This window comes from Melanostigma gelatinosum, assembly GCF_949748355.1.
Source record: "Melanostigma gelatinosum genome assembly, chromosome: 19".
Lineage (NCBI taxonomy): Eukaryota > Metazoa > Chordata > Actinopteri > Perciformes > Zoarcidae > Melanostigma > Melanostigma gelatinosum.
Genome location: NC_136652.1, coordinates 10,135,920 through 10,152,258, shown reverse-complemented (window position 1 = coordinate 10,152,258; position 16,339 = coordinate 10,135,920).

The following is a 16,339-nucleotide window of genomic DNA, read 5'->3' as shown; positions in this document are numbered from 1 at the left end:
GCGGGCACTGGAGGTCGCTGCTGCTCAGAGACGGCAGCGGGCACTGGAGGTCGCTGCCGCTCAGAGACGGCCACTGGAGGTCGTTGCGCCTCTGGGACGGCGGCCGGGTCTGGGAGAGGCTGCGACACGGAGGCGGCGGCGGCCAGGTCCGGGGATAGCTGCAGCACTGAGGCGGCAGGAACTGGAGCGGGCTGCGGCGTAGAGGCGGCAGCGGCAGGAACTGGCGTAGAGGCGGCAGCGGCAGGAACTGGAGCTGGCGCTGCGGCGGCAGGAACTTGAGCTGGCGCTGCGGCGGCAGGAACTGGAGCGGGCTGCGGCGTAGAGGCGGCAGCGGCAGAAACTGGCGTAGAGGCGGCAGCGGCAGGAACTGGAGCTGGCGCCGCGGCGGCAGGAACTGGAGCTGGCGCTGCGGCGGCAGGAACTGGAGCTGGCGCTGCGGCGGCAGGCACTGGAGCTGCGGCGGCAGGAACTGGCGTAGAGGCGGCAGCGGCAGGAACTGGAGCTGGCGCTGCGGCGGCAGGAACCGGGAGCGGCTCTGGCTCCGCGGCCGCGAGGTCCGGGGATAGCTGCGGCTCCGAGACGACAGCCGGGACTGGGGATAGCTGCGGCTCCGAGACGACAGCCGGGACTGGGGATAGCTGCTGCTCCGGGACGGCAGCGGCGGGACCTGGAGGTCGCTGCTGCTCCAGGACGGCAGCGGCGGGAACTGGAGGTCGCTGCTGCTCTGGGATGACAGCGGCCGGGACTGGAGGTCGCTGCTGCCCTGGGACGGCAGCGGCCGGGACTGGAGGTCGCTGCGGTACGGAGACGGCGGCGGCCGGGACTGGAGGTCGCTGCTGCTCTGGGACGGCAGCGGCGGGAACTGGAGGTCGCTGCTGCTCTGGGACGACAGCAGCCGGGACCGTAGGTCGCTGCTGCTCTGGGACGGCAGCGGCGGGAACTGGAGGTCGCTGCTACTCTGGGACGGCAGCGGCCGGGACTGGAGGTCGCCGCGGTACGGAGACGGCGACGGCCGGGACTGGAGGTCGCCGCGGTACGGAGACGGCGGCGGCCGGGACTGGAGGTCGCTGCTGCTCTGGGACGGCAGCGGCCGGGACTGGAGGTCGCTGCTGCTCTGGGACGGCAGCGGCCGGGACTGGAGGTCGCCGCGGTACGGAGACGGCGGCGGCCGGGACTGGAGGTCGCCGCGGTACGGAGACGGCGGCGGCCGGGACTGGAGGTCGCCGCGGTACGGAGACGGCGGCAGCCGGGACTGGAGGTCGCTGCTGATCTGGGACGGCAGCGGCCGGGACTGGAGGTCGCCACGGTACGGAGACAGCGGCGGCCGGGACTCGAGGTCGCTGCTGCTCTGGGACGGCAGCGGCGGGAACTGGAGAAAGCTGTGTCGCAGAGGCGGTGGGAACCGGAGCTGGCTGTGGCAACGAGGTGGCAGGAACAGTAGCTGGCTGCAATGCCGTCCGACTACGGGGAGCCGGAGTCGGCCGGGCCACTGAGTGTTCCGCTACACTTGCATGGCTCAGTCTCCGGCTGAGAAGGTGCTTGGCCATATAATCCGAGTCCCTCAGAGGGTCAAAAACCCTCATCAGATCCGCCACAAAGTCCACATAACCCACCGTATTAGGCCGCTCAAAACCTAGCGTTCTCTCGGCCCAGTCCAAAGCCCTTCCCCGCAGTAATCCCACCACGTAGGACACCTTGGACCCGTCCGACTCAAAAGTCTGAGGCTGCCGGTCAAATACCCGTTGGCATAGCAACAGGAAGCCCTGGCACTTCCCCAGTGTTCCATCATAGGGACCCGGAGCCGGCACAGGGGATTCCCAGACCGGCGGAGCGAGGACAGGCGGGAATAGTGCGGGTGCTGGAACTGGTGGGGACTTGACTGTCCGGGCTAGTTCCTGCCCGCACCAGCCAACCCAGCGAAACGTCTCATCTCCTCCAGCAGCCTGGTAGTGCTGTACAGCGTAGCTGCTCCTGTGGTTGCTGGGTCCATTAGGGTCAGGTCGTTCTGTCACGGGAGTTCACAGATAGGACCCAAACGCAAGACCACAGGAGACAGAAGTGAATGTTAATCAGGTTTTATTTAGACAGGTGGGTTGCTGGTGTGGAGCCCGTGGTCCGACACCCGAGCGGCAGATCGACGGTGTGAGGCCCGTGGCTCAACACTGGAGGGCTGGTGAGTTGACGGCGTGAAGTCCCGTGGCTCGATACTGGAGTCGACAGATCGACGGTGTGAGTCCCGTGGCTCGACACTGGAGGGCTGGTGAGTTGACGGCGTGAAGTCCCGTGGCTCGATACTGGAGTCGACAGAGTGTAATCCGTAGACCACAAGGAGGGCAGAGCGGCGGAGTGTATCCACAAACACAAGGCGGGCAGAGGATGCCACGGGGTTTCAGCGGGTTAAAGACGGTACGACCTGACACTCCCAGACTGCAGGGCCAGAGCTTATGTAGTGGCAGGATACTCATTAAGGGGCCCTGAGTCTGGTGTGTCAGGCTGCAGGAGGTGATCGGCTTGAGTGTCCTCAGCTGTGCACGATTAAGGGTGCGGCCATGGGAGGTGTCTGGAGGCAGACAGGGATCCTGGATCCTGACAGAAAGGAGTAATGAGGAGAGGAAACGAAGGGAGAGGAAAAGCAAGGAAAGAAAAGAAGCAGCAAGGACAGGAGTGGAAACGAGGAGGGAAAAGAACACACGGAGAATATGAAAATAAAGGAGAAACAAGCAAAGTAGAAGTGAAACTAGAAGAGGACCAAATTGGAGAAACACTGACGGGGGAGGACCATCATGACTGGACCTGACCCAGGCCTGCTCCTGAGTAATTGGCATCAGAAAGCTGATGATTCAAGCGTTTGGTATAAAGATGTTGAAATGTGTGTTGTTGTCAGATTCCCGTTCACCTGGTGGGCTTGATTTACACTTGAAGTTGTGTCATACTTTCTTGGGAAAAACACAAATGAATGATTGACAGTATTGCGGTTAGCTTCTTGATCGATGGCGGGAAATGATCGACGATCGACACGTCACTGGTTTATAAGAGAGACAATAAGCTGACGGTGTTCTTGTTTTTACACAGGGGCCACTCCTTTGTGGCAATAATATTCTCGTAGGGAATTTTTTCAACGTCCCAATTCTCTCCCTGAACTCTCACAATTGCGCTTGTGTTGTCACACTTCTACAATCTGAGACTACAGATCTTCGCCCCCTGAAGTAATTCCCACGCCCTACTCGCTATTAAGCTTGAGAAGATGACATGGGGAATTTTCCCCAGTCAGCAGCTCATATTTACAGCATTTACTCTCCCCTGCTCCGCCATCAGACAGCAGATATCTTGTGTCGGGGCAGAGCAGGATTAAAAGTAAAATCTTTTGGTAGAGGGGGCTTTTTTTTTGTTTCAGGAGAACTTATCATGTTTCCCAGTTCCTCAAATGTTATTGTTTGCATTTTCTATGATTGTATCTCTGGTTTTTGGGTTGGTAGTGGGAAGACAAACATTGTGTAATCGTGAGTGTAAACTCTTTCCTGTGTCTGACATTTAACATCAATTAATGAGCCCGACAGAGGAGTGATCCGAGACGTGACGTGATGTGCACTGGTGCTGAAGTGTGTGTTGTTCAGTTGGGTGAGACTCCTGAGTTCACACACCCCCATGGGAGATTAGTGGTGCTATTTCTCCGTGCTCAACACCCAGACACCCAGACAGACACACACACACACACACACACACACACAGCTCCAACCCTCTGCTTCTTTACGGCAATTAACCAGCACAAAGCACGCAAACAAAGAGCTTCAATGGCCAAATTATGCCCATTCACTTGTCAGCAGGAAAAACTTTGCACTAGCTACTTAATGCAAAAAAAACTTTCTGTTGCAAGTCACTTTTTGGTATGTTTTGGTTTATAATTCTGAACAATGACGTGACCGTGTCCTGCACTTTCGGACCATGTGGGACCAATGCAATTAGATCTGCTGCATTCTTGCGTTCAAAATCCATTTTCCGGCGATGTCGACCCACAGATGACCACCTGAGCGTCTCTTTCATTGTGCCCCCTCCCTGCTCCCACTGGTTCCTAATAAACTACTCATTGGAGTGTTCACCCATGACATTGCTGGGCCCGAGCCTGGACCATTAGTGGGGAAAAGACACTGGCTGCTACAGGCTTAGCCACTCAGTGATTTCTAAATATCTAATAGTGTCTAGGAATGTACACTGGATCCAGTTCCATCTTCAGCCTATTAGGAGGTCACGGCGTGCCAGCTTCTTTTCATGGGCTTCCATGGACAATGTAATTTGCATTCCTGAGCTCGGCGGGTTGGAGAAAAAAAGACGTTTGGGTGTTCTGAATCATCTGATGTAATTGCTGCTGAGAGCGTAACTGCTGAATCTATTTAATTCTAATGGGGCTTTTCAGTGAAAATGTTTTCCCCAAATTTGGCGAACTGATAGAGAGGCCTGTCTTGACCATTACCAATGTCACAGCTGTTGACCAGCTGTTTACTGCTAAAACAAAATGCTTGTAACAGTGTGGTTACTCTGGCCGCAGTGTGGCAACTTTTAAACATGTCGTTTTGCTTCAATGTACACTGAATTCATTAAATATTAGGGACACGTGTTTTTTTAATGAATTGCAGTAATGTTGTGAATCCGCAATCCTTATTGATTTCACTCATTGCCTGATTATTTCCCGTATCAAATCTATCTTCAAGAAGGAGATGCTGTTTTTTTTTAACAAGACTATGCTATGCAGATCCATGATGCTGGACTTAGACACAGTGCTTTGAGCTAAATGCTAACACTAGCATGTTAGCAGGCGCCCTGTGACAAAGCTAGTGTTGGATGTATAGCGGGCGTAATGTTCCCCATCTTAGTATAGCCGGTTAGCATGCTAATATCACCAATATCTGCACCAAATGTCATTGAAATCCGTCTAATAGCTTGAGAGATACGCTGTTGGTGCTGAGGGAAAAGGCAGGGGACCACAAAAGTCATTAGGACTCATCTTCTTGGGATCATAAATATCTGTATAAAATATCTGATGAGATATTTCAGTCAGGAAGAAAAGTGGTGGACCGACCAAGAGACCGACGTCACCATCCTTAGAGCCATGCCGCTAGTGTGGCTACAAATGAGTCAAGTCAACCAACAAAGTGTTTGTTGTACAGTTGAGGCCACATATTTAGATACATGTCGTCTAAATACATTCAAATTCTATTTTTCACAACTCCACATATTTTTTCATATATTACATTCTCAACCTTTTTAGGTAAGTATATCATGCATCCAACTCCCTCCACACACACACACACACACACACACACACGCACACACGCACACACACACACACGCACGCACGCACACACACACACGTCTCATGTGTTGCAATTTCAAAACATGATTTCTTTGTTACCATAGACATCATTTTTGTGGAATTTCAAACAGTGGTAGTCCTTTACGGCTCCACACACGTTCCCCCTGGCAAACAAACACAAAGTGACTCGAGCAAAGCAGCAATAAACAACTGTCAGCCGGCCGTATTTGGAGATATATGCAAGTCATCTGCCATGTCCACATTCCTGACATGCCTCTTTAGCGTACATAAATATCCTGGGAGCCTTGTTCCATATGCCATGTCTGTTAATCTGCCCAAGAGCTGGACAGAAATCACTCTGATTGCCTCTCGGCTCACTCAACACAACAAAAGGCTCAACAATAGCCCTCCTTGTCCTGCGTCATCAGTGAAAGCAAATCTGAGTTCATCAAGGGTGTTTTCACATAGCTGATTCCGATGGAGCCCGTAGTAGAAAAGGCGTTCGGAAGCAGCATCGTTACAAGATTTTGTTGAGCAACAACTTTCAACTGTGTTTTTCCTGCACAATTTGCTCCTGAGTGCTCTTTCCCAGAGAGAGTTAAAAAGCGAAAAAAGACAGATAAATGCAGTGTTGAAACAAAGCCACGGCGGCATGGACAAAAGGGAAAAGATTGGTCCAGACCTGCACAGCCCAAATCAAGCAACACACAATTACATGAGTGTCTCATATGCCGGCAGTTACGGAGAATAGGCGTGGATCAGGAGCTGGCATTGACATGCAAAGTGAGGGCTTGTTTGCACACCTCTTGCAGGTACGGGCACTACACACCCTGGCAGAGTATACTATCCAGTCATCCCAACATCCTCGGATTGTTTACATCAGGTATAATGGTTTTACTGAAGGATATGTCAGTTGGATTGCAGTCAATATGCCCCTGCTCGATGACTGGGATCTCAAGTACACGTCATGGTCAGGGACCCACTGTTCTAGTTATTTTTGCAATCATTCTGGCCGTGGAGTTATGTCATTTAATTGTTCACATTTGTTTTTAACTCTTTTTCAATTCCTCTTCTCTTGTGTGACAGCTGATATGGCTCTGAATCAAAGACTTCATCACGACCTCTCAACCATCATCTTCCTGTTTCCTGTGCTGCAGAGAAATCGTTTCACATCCATTCATTTTGCCACACTGTTCTCCCTCCTTCATTGTCATCACTTTTAAAAACACATCTTTTTAACAACCTTTCCTTTGACCCGTATGTGACCTCCCCCGAGGGCCGCGACCACCAGGTTAAGAACCTCTGAGTGAGAAAACATCTTTCAGCAACTATTTAGTGCATGAGTGAACAACTGACGGTTCAATGAATTCTCTGACCACCTGCTCACTTAGGAGCTCCAAAGTCAACGAAACATTGAGTTTATCCTTTTCTTCCAAAGCCACAAAGAAATGAACATGACTTATATTACTTTTATGTGATATGTTTTGCTGAAATAAGGGGGCAAAGACTATCTAGTTTTGGTTCAGGTGTCCATTGGTGGGAAATGGGATGTGAAACACGTGAAACATGTTTGTGTACGTGTTGTTTAGCTTGTTTGGTCCTGAATGACAAGGGAAACACACGACTCAAAGACATTTTTAGTAAACATTATTTTCGGTCATTTTAGGCACTGAAACAAATGAATAATGCTACTATTAATGCAGGTCAGGACAATCGGAGTCATTCTGACATTGAGCAAATGTTGATGAGATGTTGAAACGAAAAGCAAATGACTGCCGGTGGCTGCTACTACGACGTCTTTCAAGGTATATGCGATGATATATTGCAATAACAGTACAATAGATATTGTAATTGGCCATCCTCTGGGTATTCAATCGAGTTATGGTATGCTATTCAATCACAGCATCAATACCAGACAAATAGTGTATGTTTCTACTTTGTCAACATACGTGCAAACTGTCACCCTCCATTCAATATCACATCCTGACTGTCATGTTCCTTCATGTCATCAGTGGGATTGGATATTCAGTGGGACATGAGAGGTTATGTGTACATGCTCGGGACTCCTAATGTCTTATGTCGAAAGGCTTATGTGAGGCGGGTTTCCGACGCTGAGAACCGCTCGCTGTGTTTGGTCTCAGAGGGAGAAATCCTTTGTTTACTAAATCCTCCTGACAAAACGGATGTTAAAATGTCTGTCACGCAGACATTCATTGAAGTGTTTACCTAAAGCTTCCCTATTTGTGGTGTCATGTTTGGTATTCTATCCTCTGGCTTTAGCATTAAAACTTTGCTCCATGTAGACAAGCTGTTTCCGAAGTTGTTGTTTTTGTCCCGACTAGACTTATTCAGCCACAAAAAGGAAGAGCGGGGCTCTGTAATGTCACTTTTTTTAAAGATTTTGACAGGCGTTGGTAGCAGCTTTTCTTTCTGTCATCTGTGACTGCCAGACACTGTACATCACACAACATCTGTTAATTCTGGCTAACATCCAGGCTTAAGGTAAAAGGATCAATCTGTCATACCATCAGATAAACCTGCACCGGCTTATCTGATGGCTTGTAATCTTGTTGAATTCTTCTTACAGTACATTGGTGAATCAGTTTACTCGATGACTTCCGGAGCTACTGCAAGTCCGAAGTGATGAAACAATTATTTGATTGATTTGAGAAAATATATGAACATCTTAACTCCTTGTCATCTCACTAAGTTGAGATGATACTATATAGTGGCCATATATATGATTATTATTATCATAAATTAACATTTCCTTCTCAGGAGGATAAAGAGCCCTCACCCTTAAACGACATTCACTCTTGACATCAGTATTCCTCATTGAACATGTGACTGAACTTCATAGAACTTCAGTGCTCAGATGTTGTTGACAATCCGGTTTTAAGCTCCTTAACATATCTGGGTCACTGAAAACACGTCAGGCACGTTGTATTTGCACTTTGATCTGCTGCGAACCCTCCTGAGGACACGTTTCTGTTGATAATTTGTTTTTACAAGTACTCACTCGACCACTAAGCGCTAAAACGTGACAGCGGTTCATGTTTCCAGGACACGTGTCTTCAACACCTGTTTTGTATCTGTTGAATTTATCAGTTCTTGGGACAATCTTTTCAAGAATGCATCGTGCTCTGACCTCTCTTGTGAAGCACAGATGAAACCGCCACCTGTCCTGGTGGCATAGCTGTCTTTCAACTCATCTCAACATTTCTGCAGGCCGGTCTCGCCTTTCTCGAGGTCACGAGTTCAGAGTGTCAGACTCTTCATTATGATGAGTGGAACTGGCAAAGGTTATGTCATGTCAGACCTGTGCGTCCTCAGTCATCTCAATAAAACCACTACATTGGCACGTTGGGGGGGGGGGGGTACCTTCCAACCCAGGAAGGTACAACAGCAGTGCCATGCAACGTCACTCATCAAGTCGTGCAAGCGTGCATTCCTGGTAAATTTATCTTTACCTGAGCAGCATATTTCTACTGTTTACTTTAAAGTCGTTCAGTTCTAATTTCATCTCCTCGTCATCTCCTAAGCTTAAAGAATTGTTGTTTGGTTGACTGGGGAACAAAAATCTTTGCTGAACAGGAAGTGATGCGTCTTATATTCTAAGAGCCAGTTAGTCATCAAAGCAGCAGTTTATTCATTAGACACACAAGGATGTTGCGTTAAACTTCTTCAACTTCTTGTACAGGAATGTAATGGGGCGACTGTGGCTCAGTGGTTAAACAGGATCGCCCTTCAATCAGAGGATCGGCGTTTTGATTCCCCGGCTCCGCTTGTCCATGTCGACATGTCCTTAAATGGGAGTAAATATGTTAGATAGTCCTGCCATCAGTGTATAAATGGGTCGATGATGACATGTAGTGTTGACTAGATACGTAATACAAATGTGATAATAAGATGCATGTACTGTATAACCCCCATAAGTTACGTCCGACTTCAATAAGATTGTGGTTTGTAAAACAAAGTGTTGTTGAAGAGACACGCGCATCAAACTGTGTAAACATCTGTGTCTTCTGCCATTTAGTTGTCAGCGTGTTGTTCATTTCCCTTGTTGGGTTCCATCACATTCCTGAGGAGAGTCATCAGTAAATGTGACTGGGTGGAGCGGCTCCAACTCGACTTTGAACTTTCACACAGAAACACATAAAAGTCGATCAGAAACCCATTAATTGCCGGTGGCGCAGGGCGTGGTTTTGGGCAATACATTTTCCAGCTTCTTTCCCTCAGATGATCTCTAATGACTTTTGAAAGGATAAAGATTTTGCCAAAATGTATTTGTTGTAACTGTTTTTACTCAGTTTTCCTTGAAAGCATTTTGCCTGTTTGACTTTTTAGACTCAGACTTGGCTAACTCTGGAAACTACCAAGTGAAATGTCTTTGACCCAAAGCAACAGTCCAGATTAATTCATCTTTTTCTGACACTATAATAACTCCTGAAATGTGAATGCGACTGCTGCTACTTGGCTAAGGTCCTTACAAACAAAACAGACCAGCAGGAAAGGCTGATCACTGCTGAATGCATCAAAGATACCAACATCGTGTTTCCATTCAATATTCAAGCTAATTTTAAGCAAACAGTTGAAATGTCACAAAGAAGAAATGCTAATGAGGCATCTTTCCATCCACCGTTTGGAGCCATTGAACTGGGCTGTGTAGTCTCATCAGAAGTTAGCGGTAAAGGCCACTCTCAACGCATGGCTGTAATCCGCTGGTAAAGAGGTTGTGTTCCGACTTGAGGGACGCATACATGTTCATTTCCACAGTCGGGAAACTATAATTTCCGCCTATTCCAACACCATATAAATTCATTGCAAAGCCTATGGCATTTTACACTCCATTATTTCTTCCGTAATTATCTAGAAAGTTATCGTAACTACGATACCAAAGTTGTGTCCTGACAGCAGCACTTATGGATATTGGGCTGATCAGTGGATTTCCATTTTTCACATGCTAATAGGTGACAAAACGTTTGGCACATCATCCTCATTTTGCACAATTGCACTGTTTATTTGATGTGTTCTGCCGAGTGACTGTGCACCACCATTCTCTGCAGCCCCCTCTTTAGGCATCCAACCAAATCCACCTTCTCTGTGGGGGTCCCTCAAGAAACAGCTGCAAAATAATCACTCTTCATGGTGCTGTGGCACGGCCCCAAGCGCAGCAGAATCCTGAATGGAAATGACTGCAGAGAGCTTTTATGGCCCTTCCGCTCTGCTGTGAGTGTCAGAGGGGTCTTGTTTGTGTGGATATCAACAGGATTTACGACACAACAGCAGTCAAGTCCTCCACTTTGATCCGGAGGGTGTGACACGGGGTGCAGGTTGAATTTGTTTGCAGTTTGAATTTGTTGTTTTTAAGCTGTCACAGTCTGTATCACGCCCAGGAGTGCTGTAATCTTACATAAAAATAAGTTGTTCTTAAGATCTGTACTCTTGTTGGTAGCAGGTTTTTAACCCCGCTCTCAATAAGTCTGATACGATTCCACGTGAGTATGAAAAGAATCTAAACGTGGTCAATAACTATGAAATACAAGGTGTTGTTGTCATCTCATCTGATTAAATGTTCCAGGATATTATCAATTTGAGATTCTCCGAAGGCTCTCGACATGACCTGACTTGATATGAAACTAAACAAACAAAAACATAATCACATGCCAGCACATCATGGATTTATTTTGTTTGTTTGGAAAAATGGTTTCCTTTTTCAAAACAACATTTTTCGTCTTCCTTCCACTGAGTTCCCCCAATTTACTGTTTTATTTTCTTCTATTTTCTTTTGGTTATGGAAATGATCAAATTGGATTCATTAAAAACTTGGAATAAGGTTTTCAAAGTAACCTCGAGACCAGTCAGTGTCCCTGACATTAGACCGGTGTGACGTAACTGGAAACACTGAAGGCTGAATTATTCCCCTCTTCAAGTACTATTTGAGTTCCTCTAATCTGTGTCATTTCTCTGTTTCTCCACGGAAATGTCAGAATAAACAAACCATAATCTGGCCTCGAGGAGAAACGATGGAGCTGGAATAGCTTGACCTTAAAGAGATACAGAGGCAGACTGAGCTGGAAAAAGAGGTGGCTGATCCTGAGACATTTCCTATGTGATGAGAAACACATTTTGATAGCTTTGGTAATGTTGTAATTAATTAGAAATGAATTAGAAAATAATGGACTCAAAACCATTCATCTATTTCAAGTATAAGATAAAAACAGACACTTTACTTGAATTACTAAAATATCTATTATGATTCTTTTGAAATTCCGAGGTGTTTTGGGCCGATTGCTGTACGATATAGGGGGGAATCTCTTCTTCAACATCACTTCTTCAGATGAAGTAACCCTGAGCGTTGCCAAAGACTCACGTCACAATCCTATCGTTGTCACGTACCTCCTGTGAGGATGAATACATGAACGAAGCGGTGTGATAATGACGAGCGCCAAGATGTCACGGAGGTCGACATCGCAGTCTAGTTTAAGTCTCACTTTTGTACTTTGCTGTCGACAACAAAGTGCTAATACACACCTAAAGCCTATGACATCATTATGGACACATATTTTATGTACATCTCTGCGAATATACCTGAGTATATCTGACAGCGAGCTGTTTATTTCAATGTTAAAAAAAGAGATAGTTACCATCAGTGTTTGTTCACAGAGTATGACCTTTGCACCTTAAGTCAATAGTTTCACCTCTATCCACTTCATTCCACTCCAATGCCATTTGAATCCTTAAAATCAAACTTTCTGCAGGTGTTTTTGGCTGTTTTGATACACATCTGATAAGGCCCTTATCGCAGGCCCAGCTTCCTACCTGTTTTCCTGCATCAGTTGAAGTTTGAGTTGTCAGAGCTGCGCTTGGCTCCGGGAGTCGTCTCGATCCCTGTGAAAGTCTGTCACGGTCACAGCTCAGGAATGCTTGTTGACTCGGAGGAAAGCAAAACCTGCTGCGATATGATTATTAACACAGCGCTCGGTATTATATCAGGTTACACCGGCCCCGCTGGAAAAGATAGCAAATCTTAAAACATAGTGGTTAAAAGTGTCTTATATTTCACCAGCATGAGTGGAGGGATTCAGTTTATACCGGGGTATAAAGGATTGAATTTCTACCTCTAAGACCTGCAGATAGAAATCTGAATCTTTTACACTTTTATCTTTTTTGTACTGGTGGTCCCTAAAACTTCAATACAAGTAGTTTTGTACTCATTTAAGGCCCACCCCAGTAAAAACATTTTTTCCCACCAGATGCATTTTTGGCACTGGTGGGGATTTTTGTTCACGGATCAATTTTAAATATTGCAAGTGCAAAACGGAAGCACCTCCGTATATGTTCACCACGGTAAACAACTCCTTTTACTGTGCAAAACCACTCGTGCCAGTCACACGGCATGAGCTCAGATCCTAGTTTTTCCACGGCGTGATGGTCAAGGCTAATTGTTGACTCACTTTTTACATAAAAATACTGCGGTGATGAATCCTCACGGCTCGTTGTGTTCGGCAGATCTGTCAACAAAGGAGTTGCGTTTCATTATATCCATCCTAAATTGTTTCCCTTTCTCTCATCCACGTGCTTTTGTGTGATGAGGCCGCATGAGCTGCTCAGGGCCACAAGGCAACAACACAATATGGGTTCAATTTTTTTCTCATCCCTTCCTGTATTGGCCCAACAAAAGAAAACGTATTCCATGTGGTAACAGACAGGTCATGTCCTCAGTCACGGGTCCAGTGCTATTTGGCTTCAACCAAGTCCAACATCTTGAATCAGCATCTCTGATGCACTACTTGGCTTCGAGCACACACACACACACACGCACACGCACACACACACACACACACACACACACACACACACACACACACACACACACACACACACTAGCATTACCTTTACTGATAGATACCTTACATAACCAAAACACATGTGTCCCAGCTGTTCAGCTTGGTTTTAATGGTTATATGTATGAGTTCTCCTTGAGCATCTCTTGATTGTCCCTTTTTTACCAAAAGGTCTGTAATATGTCATATCCAAAACATTCCATGAGTAATGAATTCATTACAAGCAGGTTATTAGTATTTTGTTGTGGATTGTGCTCAGAAGATTTACCAACTTTTTTTTTTTAATTTTCTGCCATAAAAAATGTCTTCACATTGATATGATTTCAACAGTCGGAGCATTTTGCAATAAACTTCAAATGAATTGAATGAGGATGCCATCAGTACAGTTCAAAGAATCATAACGCCTTTGAATCTGTTCGGCATCGAGTAATTCCCAGAGCAATCCAAAGCTGTTTTGAAGTGTAATCAATCCGCAGCGTTAAACAGTGCCAGTAAAGTCTATCGTTTTGACTGAAGTCATCGAAGCACATCGTTATCTATGACCTTTTATTAGCCTCTAAAGGTGAGCAGTGGCAACTCTTCTAGACCTTTTTCCCAGACCATTTTCATCCCCAGGCATTTTGACTTGTCAAAGTAAGAAGAGGGCAGTTGTTACTAATAACATGAGCAATGGCTCCATTGTAATCCCAGTACTGTAAACCGTGACAGTGAGCCAGCAATTCACGCATCGTTAGTTGTATTATTTATAGCGGCGGTTTACCTTCTATGGCCATTAGAGATTTTCTTTCCCACGTCAGTGGTTCCCATCGTCACAGTTTGAGCATGTAAGAGTAGTGACCAGGTCAGGTTTTTCTCCCACTTGTTTTATTTGAATAACTGTTAGAGGCCTGAAGATATTTAACCAGTGACTCACTAAAAGCAAAGATGAGAGGAATATACTCTCCTGTTAATGGTTTTACAATCATTCAGATGTATGTTGCATACAGGGTGGCCTGATGACATTGTGGTTTAGATGCAAACCACTCAGTACTGCAATGTCCCTGGTTTGTTCCAGACACATCTCTGTCCCACACCATTTCCTGTCTACATCTCCACTGTGATCTTATACATAAAGGCAAACTGTGCTAAAAAAAAAAGAGAAGCAAATGTGTTGCAATCACTGACCTCATGGTCATTGGCCAATGCCTTTTTCCTCTCAAAAGCTGTCATGAATTATAATCACCGCCAGGAGGATCATGCGATCTGTCGCGTGCGACTGTGTGTGCGGGAGCGAGTGAGCGTGCACCTCTGTGTCTGTCCACGGTTGATCTCACACTCTGCTCCAGCAAAGTGCATAATATTTTGAGTGGTCAGTTCTTGCTGCATGCTTAAAGCCCTCTCGTGGTTGCGGTGACTCACACTTTCTCGGCGAGCGATAATACAGCCGATAATGCGTCGCCAACCACAAGCCACTACTCTACGGCCAGAGTCACGGTGGAGGGGGGAACAGTTTGCTCACTTTCAAGTGTTTTGGAAGGTGTGTTTTGCTGACAGCTAACGGAACTACCGGTACACTCACTGCTGATTGCCTGTGTACATTGCAGCTTGTTTTTGAGTGTCAATGATTGGTTAGTCAATTGTGGGTTGTATTCTTTTAATCACACAATACAGCAGTTGTCGTTACTACCGAGTGCACCTTTGTAGTTGTAACCTGTATTTGGCACAAACATTACAATGTCATACAGCCCAGTATGCCTATGAGTTCAGGCATTCAGTGCCAATGCAGGAAACAGCGTACCCTTATGTAGGCCTACTCACTGCCTTGCCTTGCCTTGCCTTGCCTTACTCGATTTAGCAACATGGAAAACAAGGACCGTGAGTTGTTTTTCACGAAGTTGGTCGTAGTGTGGCTCGTCTTACTTTCATGCAGGAAACTGGAGTTTGTGTGTTTTAGCCAATACAATCCATTCAAATATATTTGGATCGGCCCCGGACATCCCATCCAATCATATCTTAACCATAATATAGTTGCCGTGTGGAGATATTGGAAAAAGTGCATATTTAAAAAATGTTGGCTGTACATGGTAACAATTTAGTTTAATCCAAGAAAATCGCCTTGTCTGGTAAAAAGGTTGAAATCCCAATCATTGGATGTTTTGGATGATAATATCCTCAGAAACACATTATTTTTCAGCCTGAAACTCTTTTATTTTTGTTCATTTTGATCAAATCATGAAATCATATCACTGATGTATTGAGAACACTTTCTGATACTGGACAATGATATCTCACTTTATTTGCTGCTTTTAATATTTTTCATATCCATTGAACAATATGTGTGGTACAAGTGTGCATGTAGCCTCAAAGAAGACATGTGACACAGAGGTATGGAAGAATACAATCCAGAAGGTTCTGGGTAATTGTTTTACCTATAAACATCAGGAATCACACTCCACAGCAGTAGCTTCATGCAAGTTGAGTTCATACTGTTGCTCTAAGCAGGGGGAGTTGTGCTAAGCCACTGGACCCCAGTGATTTACTCCAATACCTTCGTCCCTGTTATTATATGTGCAGGCAGGTGAGTCTATTTTCTCACCAGCCTGCCATTTACACCCATAGGTGGATAAGCCCCGCAGGTATGCAGGATATTTGTCACAGCGATGGAGCATGTAAAGACCCAATTTTGAGGAATGTGCCGACATTGGTGCGACTTCTGAAGAATGCTGGGTATGATTTACTGTGTGTAGGTGTAGCACGCAAGAGACACTTCGCTACGTGGTGAAAACCAAAATATTTGGGGGAAACTCCAGTGGTTTTCACTGGAAAAGTGATGACATAAACTGAGAAGCCAATTGTGGTCAGAGAACAGGCAGAGAAAAAAGACATGAAAATAGAGCGAAAGAATGTAATTCAGAGCACATGGGACTTAACATGTGCACACCAGCCTCTCGTTGTGTGGATTTGCATGAAGAGCGGCACATGGAAGTCCCAGCCGCCCAGACAGGTAATGGAGAGACGAGTCATTAGATGCGTGAGGCCGCTTTCGGAGAAAGTCAGAGCAGAATTCAAACGAAACTTTGAACACCCAACTGGTGTTTACTGGAAGGGGGCAAGGAATGCAAAGAATGTCTGCTGTCTGAGTTTGTCCCTGAATGAGAGGTGCTCATAAAATGTGTCCCAGGCAACCTTTGAAACTGTCTTCATT